The sequence below is a fragment of the Lissotriton vulgaris genome, chromosome 5 (genome assembly GCF_964263255.1).
Source record: "Lissotriton vulgaris chromosome 5, aLisVul1.2, whole genome shotgun sequence".
In the NCBI taxonomy this organism is placed as follows: Eukaryota; Metazoa; Chordata; class Amphibia; order Caudata; family Salamandridae; genus Lissotriton; species Lissotriton vulgaris.
In genome coordinates this window covers 1,410,380,548-1,410,394,283 of record NC_141693.1, presented here as the reverse complement: position 1 = coordinate 1,410,394,283, position 13,736 = coordinate 1,410,380,548, and positions in this window count along the sequence as shown.

The window sequence follows — 13,736 nt, the reverse complement described above, 5'->3', positions numbered from 1 at the left end:
GTCTCTCACTATATGTCCTATTAGTATATTGGATCATAGGGCATCTAGTTCTCCTGGCCCAGACGTTATGCCTACGCGTTTCAACCTTCTTTTGGAGTGTCAGGATGTGATTTAGGGAAGGTCTTCATCAGGGCTCATGGTAATCTTGTGTAGGACATCATGCTATACCCTTTAAGGTTGTGCGTTGTTTGCTCTTTAACTTTGTCTTTCGTGTTATGGCGTGACATCAAATGATGGGGCAGCCGGTGAGAAGGTACTTCCTCTTGAATAGAGTCAATGTTTAGGCGTCTCTGCCGAGCGGTTTCTGGAAAGCAACCTTATTATTAGGTTCTTGCCGTCTGGTATCCGGGGTTCATTTGGTCATTTCACAAAGCGTTCGCTCTCCGTGGCGGAGTCCTTCTGTGTCAGCGTTTCCTCATTGACAAGGGTTAATTTCAGCCTAATGATCTAAAATATTGTTACATTTTTGGGCATTTCTATTCTTTTTGGAGTCTACCCTAACCAACCATGATTAATGACGTATGTGAGGAATCCAACAACTCCAGCGGAAGTCTGTTTCCATTTAGGCCAGTGGAGTGGGCTTTTGGACTCCTGAAGGTCAGATTTTGATATCTGGATAAGACTGGTGGAGCTTTCCTCCACTCACCTGATATGATGTGCAAATTCACCATAGGTTACTGTGTGTCACACAACATAGCCCTGCACAGGAACATGCCATGGATTGCAGAAGATGACGACCATGAAGAGCCACTGGGTGAGGATGTTGAAATGCTAAATTAAGGTGATAGTAGTAAAGAGGAAAGAATTGACTTACGTCAAACTGGTATTGACAACTTCTTCACATGAGTGTGATCATATATTTACAGTATATTACCTTTTTTAAGAAAGTGCACAGGCTCCAGCGTCTGTATCTCTCACTGATTAAAAAGATGACGATGGAGGTTTAGAACCGGTGTAGCACTAGATATGGCCTATCCTCCTTTCCCTTTCCTTTGACACCTGTAATCGATTACCCGGATTTCCTACCAGGGAACAGCCGTGGGGGATTTCTCAAATGGTATCAGTCTTCTTGCCATTCAGCAGAACCCACATGTTCGACGAGGAAGGAGTGTTCCTGTTTGCTCAATTACGTGCAGACACCGCTATCCCTGAGGCAGAGTGACTACACTATTGGTAATTGCACCACTGGCTCCTACAGCCTGATTATAAGATAACGATGCATAGACACCTCACCCCATATGAACAATGGCTGGTTTCTATTACCCGGATAAGAGATTGGTCTCCGTCCATTATATGGGTGATCTTCAAAAAGAAGCTGAAAGCCCTACTCCCGGAAAGACATTTTGGCCAGCTGTCCCCTTAGCCAACACCCCCAAGCTAATGTGCCCAAGACAGTGTCCAACTGCAACATTTCTGTCTCACTTCACCTTGCTGCTACAACCTTCAGCACCAAGCTCCTCTTATAATCTGAATATAATACATATGATTCTGTAATCCCCATATAAACTGCAGTCTCTAATATCTGACACACTCAGTAACTGATTATAAAGAAACGATGTCAGGACTCGACTACTGTAAGTTATTACAATCGAGTTCAGAGGTCACAATGTCTGCTGTCAGAGTCAGCAGCTGGGGTAAAAAGCAGGTCGGTCATGGAGCATAATGAAGCTGCTGTTTAATGCATTGAAAATTGAATGTAGCTTTTCTTTTTTCTGCTCTATTTTTCTAGCTTACAATGACCAATAGATCAAATACGTTTTTTTGAACTTCTTAGAGAAAAGCTAGAATCTTTCCTCATGTTTCTGCATTCTGAGCTAGTGCAGCATTTTTAGGTTGAGCTTAGCGGCGGGGTGCATGCACTGCTCGCTCTACGAGACTGCTGTAGTAGAGTATGGGAGAGAAGCTGTGCCAAATCTCCTCCCATATTTTTCATTGACTTGTGTCATTGTCTTTTGTAAATGCTGCCTTTGGATTTGTAAATAGGCTTGTTAGACTCTCCTTAGTACTGCTGTGTCTTCATTTGTACCCTCCCATGGTGAATGGCCCTTTTACTTCAGTTGTTACACGAGACCTGTTTTTTTGTCTGTAATCACTATTTACTTTATTGAGTTTCTCTTACTGCAGGCCGGACATCCGCTGCTTCAGCTGAAACTGCTTCTGCTTTTTTAAGCTGCACGACCGCCCCCATAGCACGGGCCCCTGCTTTCAATCACTTTAACCCAGCATTATCTTGTGTCTATTTCAACATCCCCAAGTACAATGGATTTAGAAATGATTAGGTTCCAGGTTACACATAATCCTGTGCTAATGGGCTGAAGCTGAAAACAGCACTGAGTTACATGTCATCTGTACTAAAGCCACCTGACGGGTTGTTTTATTAACAACACCACCACCACCAATACCATCAATATCTCTGCCACCACCACCAATACCACCACCACTGATACCACCACCATCAACACTACCGCCTCCACCAATACCACCATCACCAATACCACTACCAATTCCACCACCACCACCAATACCACCACCAATACCACTTCCACAGCCAACACCACCACCACCAATACCACACCACAACCACCACCAATACCACCACTACCAATACCATTACTAATACCCCCACCAATACGAAGACCACCACCATTAATACCACCACCACCACCAATATCACCACCACCAACAACACCACCACCAATAGCACCACCACAAATACAACCATCAATACCACCATCAAACTAACCACCACCACCAATACCAACACCACCAATACCACCGCCACCACCACCAATACCACCAATACCACCACTACCAATAGCACCAACAACTCCAATACCACCCCAAATACCAACACCAAAGCCACCAATACCACCAACAATACCACCACTAATACCACCGCCACGTAACTCTCATTTCCCACTTTGTGTCTATGTGATTTACAAACTTTACACATCTTTTTCACTGCACTATTTATCACTACTTTGAAGATGTCGCAGGCAAGTCTCTTCCTCTGATATTTCAAATCTAACAAGCGGTCAAGATGCCCCTTTATTGCAATGCAATAGGTATGGCATTTGCGAGAGTTTAAGCTATTAGTACTGTAAATGACAATACCTTTTATTTATGTTTTATAACGCAAAACATAAATAAAAGGCATTGTCATTTACAATGCAATAGCTCAAATTTGCATGCATGCGAGACCTATTGCATTGCAAATGCTAATTTTTTAATGACTTAATTGAACTGTTTCTAATACCTGTTTTCACCAAGTAATCAATTTTGTATGTGTTTAATTTTGCACTAGAGGTTTTATTTTTATTCTTCATGTTTGCAAGCATGCTCACCCTTTCACATGTAAGAGTTACACACCAACGTTTTAAGTATTTTGCAGGAACGGTGACCGTGTATTATGTGTAAGAAAGTACCCCCTGGCGTACATAATAAGGATATTGCAAGTCCCCTTGGAGTTCCATAACCTCATGAAGGAACGCGATCATCGGCCTTGTTCCTCTAAATGCGTATTGAACTCTTTGGTCACTTGCAATATCCTTATAATGAACGGCAACGGGTACTTTATTTTTTTATGTAATACGTGCTTTTGTAATGACCAACACAAGCAAATATACCTTTGATTCTACCTTGAGCCTTTTGTAATTATTGTGACTAGAAACTGTAACTTTTATATCACAGATTATGAAACCTGTTTTATTGTAAAGCGCTCTAACAACTGTGGGTAATGTCGTCGCTATATATCAATGCATAAATGAAATAAATATACAGTGGGAAAAAATAAAATAGTGCATTAACGTACCAAATAGGCATTGCAAATATTCAGATACATATATTTAAATCAGATAATAGCCGACCAGCTGACTAGTAGATGAGTTGGTGCCTGTGACTTTCTGGTTTGCTTCAATGTCATCTTTCCAGCCATCGCGCGTTTACTTTAGCCATTAATCAAGAGTGAGAAACAGACGCTAACGTCCTGTCATATCTCAGATTCTTGCCCCGAGTCTGGTTATTCAGTATTTTTGGACCACGCTTCTCTAAACAATCTGATTGATAGTGTGGCACTTGCAACTGTACCTGCGCCGTTAATTATTTCCAGGCCCCTAGCAAAACACGACATGGTGATAAGGGGCATTTTAGTGGCAACTGGGAAAAGAGCCCGAACTGGATTGGACATCGCTAGGCAACTAACTGATCACCTGCGAGAGATGGAGCTCAGCCACGAGAACGCAATCTCTCCCCACGCTGATTCCTTTTGTCAAAGGCCTTGCAGGGAGGCCGGCGCGTGCTGTGTTCTAGAATGTATCCCTGCAGACAAACACGCCTACAATTTCTACAGTATATCTGAAAATGTTATGGCTCTTGTCACGTTTTGCTTCAATAAAAGTAAATAACCGCGCACACCCAGAACTGTTTTTAGTCTCGGTTTTACTTACAGATTATCACGCGTTTATCAACATGGCATGTTATGAGAGAGAAAAGAATAGCTAATCTGTTGTTGCAATGACTGGAATACTAATTCAATTTCATATCAATATATAATGAGATTCGTTTCACAGTGTATTCCATCAGACTGTATAATACTACCCATAGGGCATTTTGCTTTTTTCAGAGGTGAACTTGAAGAGAAGAATATATTTATCCGGTGTCGTTAAATGATTCATGATTTCACTGTAGTTTTTAAAAGACTTGTTTGAGATACACAGAAGATTGTGCAGTTCGTGAGCGCGAGCGTTTAAGATGTTAAGCACTTCTGCATCGATGCACTCGTCACGTGGTGCATGAGTATTTGTCTGACAGAATTCAGGCAAGCATTCGACACATAAACCCGTCGGTCATCAGGAATCAAACTCCTGGCATGCCCCTGCTTGTTCTTCCACCCTAAGGTTAGTAGAATTCGTCACTGCTGTCGTCCTTACTTCCCAACTTTCTCCTAAACGACCCCTGGAAGAATACGTTCTTCAGTTAATTGTTATTTGACAAGTGGCCTTAAGCAAGACATATTTTGTGTGGAAATTCCAGTTGACTGGTTACAAATATTTTCTGTAGAATCCACAGACAGCACATGGGTTTTTGTACATATGAGTCTAGATCAATGATTCTTATTTGTTTTGGCTTCTTTGAATTCCACTGAATTCTAGTTGGAAGCCAAGGATTCCCACACATTTTTTATAGTTTGAACCTCGACTATAATACACAAAAAAATCCCAAAACAGCTATGCACTACACATACTGAGCACTTCTACTTTCCTCTGCAGCTGCATGTTTTAGTAGGAGTGTGAGTGCACATAGGTATAAACATTGGATCACATTCACAAATCAATAGGTAATCATTTGATATGCGAGCTTTCATCAGAATTCGTGAGACAGAAGTAATAACTCGATTGACATTGGCCTCGGACGGACACCGGGCAGTAGACAACCTGGACAACCTGGAGACCATACAGGATATTTGTGTGAAGAGGCAGTAAGGACATTGATTGCATAGAAGCTAAACAAACAAGTTTGGATTGTGCCAGAGTGCATGCTTCCTACTGGAAGTAGTACTGTCGTTGTGGAAGTATTTCAACTCTATTGAAAAGTACTGGAAAGGCATGGCCTCGTTCCAATAAAGGAAGGGGTGGGTTTACTAATACTTTGCACTTGATGTAATGCCAACCCAGAGCAAAATGTTGTGGTTGGATTTACTTTCCAACACAAATAATGATTTGCATTAAAAAGTCACCTAATGCAATGCAAAGAACAGCTATGTGCAACTTTGTATCAAGATGACATACCATGGTTGGTACATGGCCATTTAAAAAGATACCCTCAGCATCACAGTTAAGGTAAGACACATCATTATTACCTCCGTCAGGTCCCTGTCCCAGCCAGCAACTGCCACACTTAAACCCTCAGCTCCCACCCTGTTCTACGTTCCACCCTACATCATAGCATGCTAATTCACACAACGTTCCTTTGTAACCACCTATGGGTTTCATTGCAAATCCCTGTTTTCTAACATCAACTAGACAGAAATTTCCAACAAGATAATTACACCTTCTCATGACAAGTGAAACAGTGGAGCAAGTTTTAAGTCTCCAAAATGTTCGTGCCTTTTCACATGTGCTGCACTTTACAGCACACATTCACATGGGGACCGTAATAAAGCATAGTTTATGTACTGGAAATGCCCCCTTTCAGTACCAAACCTATGATTGACAGAACAAACACCCTTGCACTATGATGTATGGATGTTTTTATTGAGTGGCAGCCTAAAGTGTGTCAGTATTGGGGGAGAGAAAAGCAGTCAGGAGCGTCGCCCCACTGCTCTTTCTGCAAGTTTCTGCAAGTTTTATAGCATCGCCGGCAGAGCGAGAAAATTCCTGATCGTCGCAGCGCCTGTCGCCGCTGCCTGAAGACGTCGCACCCTTCGTTTGAGGGAAGATTTCCATCGCTGCGAACATCGTCGCAGAGCCTGACGCCGCTGGGTGAGATCACCGCATCTTGTCGCTGTGAGAATCGTCGCAGAGCCATTGCATCAAGGAACTGCTAGTGGAAGATCGCCGCTGAGCCGCGCATCGTTGCCCCGGAAGATCGTGGCAGTCCCTAAAGATCGTCACATTGTGCCTTTGCGAGCATTTACCTACGGAACCTCCTCACAGGAATCCATACAAGGTATTGCCCCACCATACTGTCCGGATCTGTCGCAACACGCTCGATAAGTACAGCGTGGTTGTCGCATCGCCTCCCCAAGGTCTCAGGAGCGCAGAGGACACGGTCAGCGGACGCGCCGTATCAGCGCCGGAGTCACGCCAGAGTCCAGCCCGTCTGCGCCCGTCAGCGACAAGGAAGCGCCAAGGGCCAGGGACGCTGTTCCCTCGCTCCCTCCTGCCTCAGGAAATCCCCTATATACCCTCTCTGCTTTATGAGCCCTCAAACCCCCATGGCTGCCTTGCCATAATTTCTCCTCCCCGGAAACGCTTGCTAATGTGCTAGTTTGCGGTTGTAACAAGATAGTCAATCATCAAAACATCTCGGTCACTGCCAATAAACGACCTTCCTCTATAAAGCCAGGTCCTCCACTCACCTCTATCCACACTGGTTTCCTCATTAATACCCGCTCGTTGGTTAAAAATTATATCACCTTTAAGAAATTAATCTTAGAGTAAAAACCTTCCTGGTTCTTTATTACTGAAACTTGGGCCACGGACTCTTCTGAGCCGGACTTAATAAACGCTATCCCTGAAGGCTATGCCCTGGCTAGAATGGACAGAGTAGGTCGTGTGGGAGGGCGGTTGGGGATACTGTACCACAGCTCGATAAAATGCGGAACCTTTTACCTGTCCTCTCCGCTTGATCCCCTCCAGGCTATGCATTTCACCCTAAACCCTTCCTTCACGGTCTCCTTCACTGGGATCCGGATCTACAGACCCCCTGGCCCAAAGTCTGCTTTTAGTCATGAACTTCTCAAGATCCTGGAACCTTACATCGATAGACCCAATCTAACCATTCTTGGGGACTTTAATTTCCATTTGGAAAATTCCAACTTCCCGACACCGTCCATCTGTTGGATTCCCTAGCTTCCTGTAGTCTGCCGCACTCTGAATGGGGTATTTACCAATGACCCCCGGCTCCAGACCGGTTCTCCCCTCCCTCTGTCCTGGTCAGACCACCTGGCCGTTCCCCATGAATTCGTATTTTCCCTCCCCACTGGGCCCCAGCCAGATTACAATAAGTGGGAACTGAGGAGGAATTTTTGGGAGATAAACAGTGGTACACTTACTCCCTTCCTGTCCAAACTTAAGCCCCTGCCAAGAAGGGATGCCGACGCTGCGGCTCTTGACCTCTCTAACACTCTGGCGGGGGCCGTTGAATCCCTTGCGCCAACCTTGCAACACTACTCAGCCAGGAGGCGGCCTTCGGCCCCCTGGTTCTCAAACTCCCTTAGGACCCTTAGACAGGGATGCAGGAAGCAAGAAATGCTATGGAGGTCACACCTGGACCCCATAGAGAAGGATAAACATAAAACCATCCTCAAGGGCTATAAATCGGCAGTGCTGGCAGAAAAGAAGGCGCACTGTTCCAAATTAACTGCCTCACTTAGGGGCATATTACCAAGCAATAGCGATAATTGTCGCTATTGCTTGGTTAGCGTGAAAAAATTATCGCCGAGCTGCAGCGATTTTTATCGCAGATAAACCATGGTATTACCAAGGTTTATCGCAAATGCGATAAAAATCGGCCGCAATGCATGAATATCGCTGAAAAGTCAGCGATATTCATGCATTAGCGAGCTAATGCTCTTAGCCATGTTATCCACCTCCCATTGGAAAACATGGCTAAGAACTGCTTAGGGCAGGTGTTAGCTTTTGGAGATATTCGCGCTTAGCGCGAATATCTCCAAAAATTGGTAATAGGAGATAGCGATGTTAGCGACTGTTTCCAGTTGCTAACATCTTGGCACGCCCACTTTGCATGTCATTAGTGATAAATATCACTGACATGCAAAGTGAGGCCCAAGATGGTCGCTATCTACTACCAGCTGTCGCTAACTGGTGTTAGCGACAGCTAGGTAATAGGGAGATAATTTTATCTCGGCTTTCTTGGCTTTTAAAGCCAAAAAAGCGGAGATAAACCCCCTTGATAATATGCCCCTTAGTTCCCCCAGGGACCTGTTCAAAATAGTCGACACTTTATCCCTTCTTCAGTCACCTGACCCTATAGTAGCTTCTCAAGATCTGTGTGATCGGATTTCCACCTTTTTCCATACTAAGATCATGGATATTTACACAGACTTGGAAGCCCTTAATCTCAACCCTGTAATCCCTGCCCCACCCGCCGTGACTCTGGAGAATCAGGTGACCGATCCCGACAGTCGGCTCACCCATTCCCCTCCCTCACTCCCGACCATCTTAGCTTGCTTCTGGACAAGCTTAAGTCCGGATCGCCGTTTGACCCCTGTCCCCAGAACATTTTGAAAGAATGCAGGCAGGTAATTAAGCCCCTCCTTGTTGAGGTAATGAATTTGGCTATTTCAGAAGGGGTCTATCCCCTTACTTGGAAAATGACCATTGTCAAGCCCCTGCTGAAAAAACCTACTCTGGACCCCGGGATTCTAAAAAACTTCCGCCCCATTTCCCTTCTCCCTGCCCCTGCTAAGCACCTGGAGGCACACCTTATTCATCATTTGAGTGCCCTCCTTGACAGCTCCAGCTCCCTGGATCCCTCACACAGCACTGAGTCGGCGCTTACAGTGGTTGTCGGCAGCATCCGGGCTAAGGTCGACAGTGGCCAGACCACTCTACTGGTGCTGTTAGACCTAACGGCGGCTTTCGACACCCTGTCTCCAACTATTCTTGCTAGCCGCCTCACTAAGCTGGGAGTTGATGGCCCTGCACTCAGCCTTCTTACATCCTTCCTTGACCAACTGAAGCAAAGGGTTAAGCTGGGCGATTTCATCTCGCCAATCAAGCCTGTGAAGTGTGGGGTCCCCAAGGGCTCCTCCTTGAGCCCAACGCTTTTTAACGTCTACGTGGCTCCACTCGCCAGGCTTGTAAGATCCTTTGGGCTAGAAGTTCTCTCCTACACCGACGACAGATAGATCATGGTCTCCATATCACAATCTGTGATCATAACAGCTCTAAACTTTAAAAACTGTATAGAGGCGGTCGCCGGCTGTATGGTTAAGAACTTCCTTAAGTTGAATGGGGAGAAAACTGAGGTCCTTATTTTTGGAGGCAAATACGAGACCTGGTCGATGGACTGGTGGCCCTCTGCCCTTGGCGCTTGCCCTACGCCATTCTCCATTGCCCGCAACCTGGGTGTTATTCTGGACAACACTCTTTCTCTTGACAGACAAATTAGCAGGACAGTTTCCACCTGCTGTGGTGCCCTAAGGATTTTAAGAAAAATCACACATTATCTCTCCCTAGAAGCAAACAGGTCACAGTGGCTCTTATAGCCTCCAGGCTAGACTATTGCAATGCACTATATCTAGGCATTAACAACGGCTTGGTCCAATGCCTTCAGATTGTGCAAATTGCAGGGGCCCGGTTTGTCGTGGATGCCCCGAAATACTCATCAGGCTCTGCCATCAGGAGGAACCTGCATTGGCTCCCCATGCAGGCAAGGATTAACTTTAAGGCTCTCTGCCTTACACACCGTGCCCTGAACGGGCGTGGGCCCGAAGACATTCGTTTACTTGTGTCCCACAATGTCCCCGGTATGGTTCTTCACTCCTCAACAAAAATCTGTTGGTTGTCCCCCGAGTATCCAAGGCCAGATGGGGCGGAAGGGCCTTCCGCTTCCTCGTACCGAGACTTTGGAACACGCTCCCTGATGACCCTAAGGGTCTTGCTTCCCATGCCCTTTTCCACAAAGCACTCAAGACCTGGCTTTTTCAAGAAGCATACCTGTAACCTGCCCCTTGCCCTCCTCTGATCAAACAGTTGTACCATCTCTCATCGCCTTGATGCCTATTGGTTTAGTTGCGCTCTATAAATCCAAATTGCATTCATTCATTCATTCATTCATTCTCTTTGAGCAGGAAAAATAAAATGATAAAAACATAGTTATTATCATTTTAAGTTTTGCAGGTTTGGCGCTGGGTTAGGGCCGGGCAGGGCTGGAAGCACTGGGGGAAGAGTGGTTTGCACACTCCAAGTGGCCATGACTGCTTGGCATGCCATACTGGCCCCCAGTACCCATCTGTTTTTTTTAAAAACTTTATTATTATTTTTTTTTAAATAACAACACAAAAATATACCGAGTCGAGGTTACAATATTCATAAACACATACGCCTTGATCAGGGCACAATAGCATTTATCTTAAAAAAAACAGAAAAAGAAAAAGAAATAAAAGACAGTGGAAAAGATACAAAAGATTAAATTAATACCCATTATAAAAAGTTAGAAGCATAATTGAGAGAGAGGGCTATAAATCATAAAAAAGATTTTTCAGAGCTTAGACCAATGTTCTAAAGGGGCCCAAATCTTAGAAGCCAGCCGACGCCTTCTTCTCCCCCTTAACAAATACACAGAAGACTCCAAATTAGGCCAAGCCAGCATCCTAGCCCTCCAATTAATAAAAGTAGGAGCCTCCAAACTTAGCCACTTCGAGGTTATACAAAGCTGTATCATTGCCATGGCTATAAACAAAAATGCTCTAGTATATCTTGATCTTTCAATAGTTCCAGAGTATTCACACCCCAGTATAACCAACTCTGGAGAAATCTCCACCAGAATGTTGAGCACCTCATTAATAAAGACCTCAATATCCCATAAAAAGTCCCTCAAATTTGGGCATGAATAGAACATATGAATTGCGTCTGCCGCTTGGAATCTACACCTAGAGCAGGAGCTGAGAGATAACATTCGATTTGTCTATAGTTATAGAGGTATAAGGTATCTTTTGTTAGCATGATCATAATACTCCCACTCTCTATGATAATATTGTTCTAATTGAACTTGTTAAAAGGAGGGCCAGAATAGGTACTATTTACCGCTGTCTCTTATCAGACCTCCCCGATGATTTGGATGATCAGAATAATAAGTGGGTGGGGAAATTGGGTATCGAAGGGGTGGATCTCCGACCCGCGCTGGAGTTAGCTAGCTATGTTCTAGTGTCAGGCAGCTTAAGTACACAAAGCTACATGGCTAGGTTTGACCTATACCTCACTCCGGCTAAGATCGCTAAATGGGGGGGAGTAAAGGAGACTCTGACGTACCATAAAAAATAACGTAAGGGGCTATACCTACCAATAGCCACAAAACCAATTACCAAATAACCAGTCAGTTGGCAGTGAAGAAAAGTCAATTGTTTTATTATACAAAAATGCTTTATACAGGAGTCTCTCCCATCCTCACCCATCAGGTGCGCGGAGAAGACAGCCAGCTTACACTCAATACATTGCATTTATACCTTCAGATCCACACGTGAAGTCACCGTACATGGAAAAGTACTACTTGGCTCTAAGGCTCTAAGGAAAGACCATATATGGTACACAGGATTAGTTCAGAACTCTGCTTCTGCTATTATTGGGGAAGGTCAGGAGGTGTGACTCCCTTTCATCCTGGTGCCTGGGAGCGCAGGCACGGCGCCTTCAGGAATGCGCTTATCACCTCTGAAGCGAGATGTGACCTTGAGTCTCAGGACAGCGAAACAATAGTGGGCATTCAGCTGCTCTCTATAACTAAGCTAACAGGGCCTACTGACTACTGGAGGATAACACGTGACCACTGCTCAGGCCTGACGCGGACAAAGCAAAGATGGCGTCTGTGTGGTTTTCGGCTTGTTTCATAATGGTAGAGCATGAGAGAAATGAAAACCTTTACTAGCTTAACTAACCCTTTAGAATCAGGACAGGCAGAGCCGATAAGCATTTATATAGATACAAATATTTGTCTAAAAAGCTCCTGATCTGACGATATTTGAAAAAATCACTGAAATGCAAATGGAACTTTTCCCTTAGACAGGTGAAAGAGGCCAGCTGCCCATCAAGGCCCAGATCACCAATATCTTTCAAGCCCATACTCTGCCATGTAAAAATAACGCTATCCTGAAATATAGATGGCAGAAGGGGGTATAGAAATTAACCTTCCAGATAGTGAGGGATTGTCCTAAATAAGTATAAAAACTTTGGAAGGATTAACATTTGCAGAACATTGCGGCGACCATAAGGTGACAGGTGGAGATGATCTAGTCTCTCCAACTTAGCGTTGAGAGAGTCAACAACCGGGAGAAGGTTTAAATCCGGAATTTCAGTAACTGCAGAAGATATGTTGCTTCGGTTACAACAATCACTTCAGAAAGGGGCATAGTTTCCGACTGAATGACCTGGGTTTTTTGTGATATTTAACTTATATCTGGAAATTGCTCCGAATTGTGCAGCCAACCTCTCTAAAACAGGGAAAGCAGATCCAACATCGTTGGTTAAAACCACGATGTCGTCTGCATAAGCCAATGTCTTGTGCTCTACCCCCTGAACCCTAATTGGACAGATGTCTTTGCCCGCTTCAATTATGCTAAGAAGGGGCTCAATATAAAGGCTAAACAGGGGGGTGGCTTGGCGGCGTAGCGAAATGGAGGATCCCTGGTGCGCTCTGCATATCGGCGGGACTCATTCGCCATTTTGAGCCATTTCTGCATCACCTTTCTTCCTTGACGGAGCCGATTTTGCCGTCAGAAGATGTGCGGAACGCTTTGGTGTTGGTTGTAGAGTTTTCCGGCATGGGACGCCCGAGATGCTGTTATCCTTGCTACTTTCTCCTCACAAGTCGCGGGTGGCCGCCATTTTAAAGCGCCACACCGGCGATTTCTTCATACTTCGGTAATTAACTTTAACTGCTATTCTTCTGAGGCACCTCCTAATTTAATGTATCCTGACCTGCTACTTTTTTGTTTTCTGTGCTGTTTTTAGCAAAAATGAACTGTTCCTCCTCAAATTGGTGACATTTTGATGATTTTTTCCTTCAAGGAAGACATAAATGGCTGATAGTTTGCTCTTGCTGCTCCTGTCTTGCTTTTGATATTGCTCTCTCCTCCTGCTATAATTTTGGAGAGCTTTTTTCTAGTGCCACTTCATTTACTGTCTCCCATTCAGGAGCGCTCTGGGATATCTCTGCTCATTGGTTTGCATTAATATTCCCAACGTTGAGGAGTATTGTCATAATTCACGGAATACATCACTTGAAGTACTGTTCTCCAGCAACGAGTTGGTTTTACAAGGACTTGAATTTTTGCTGGC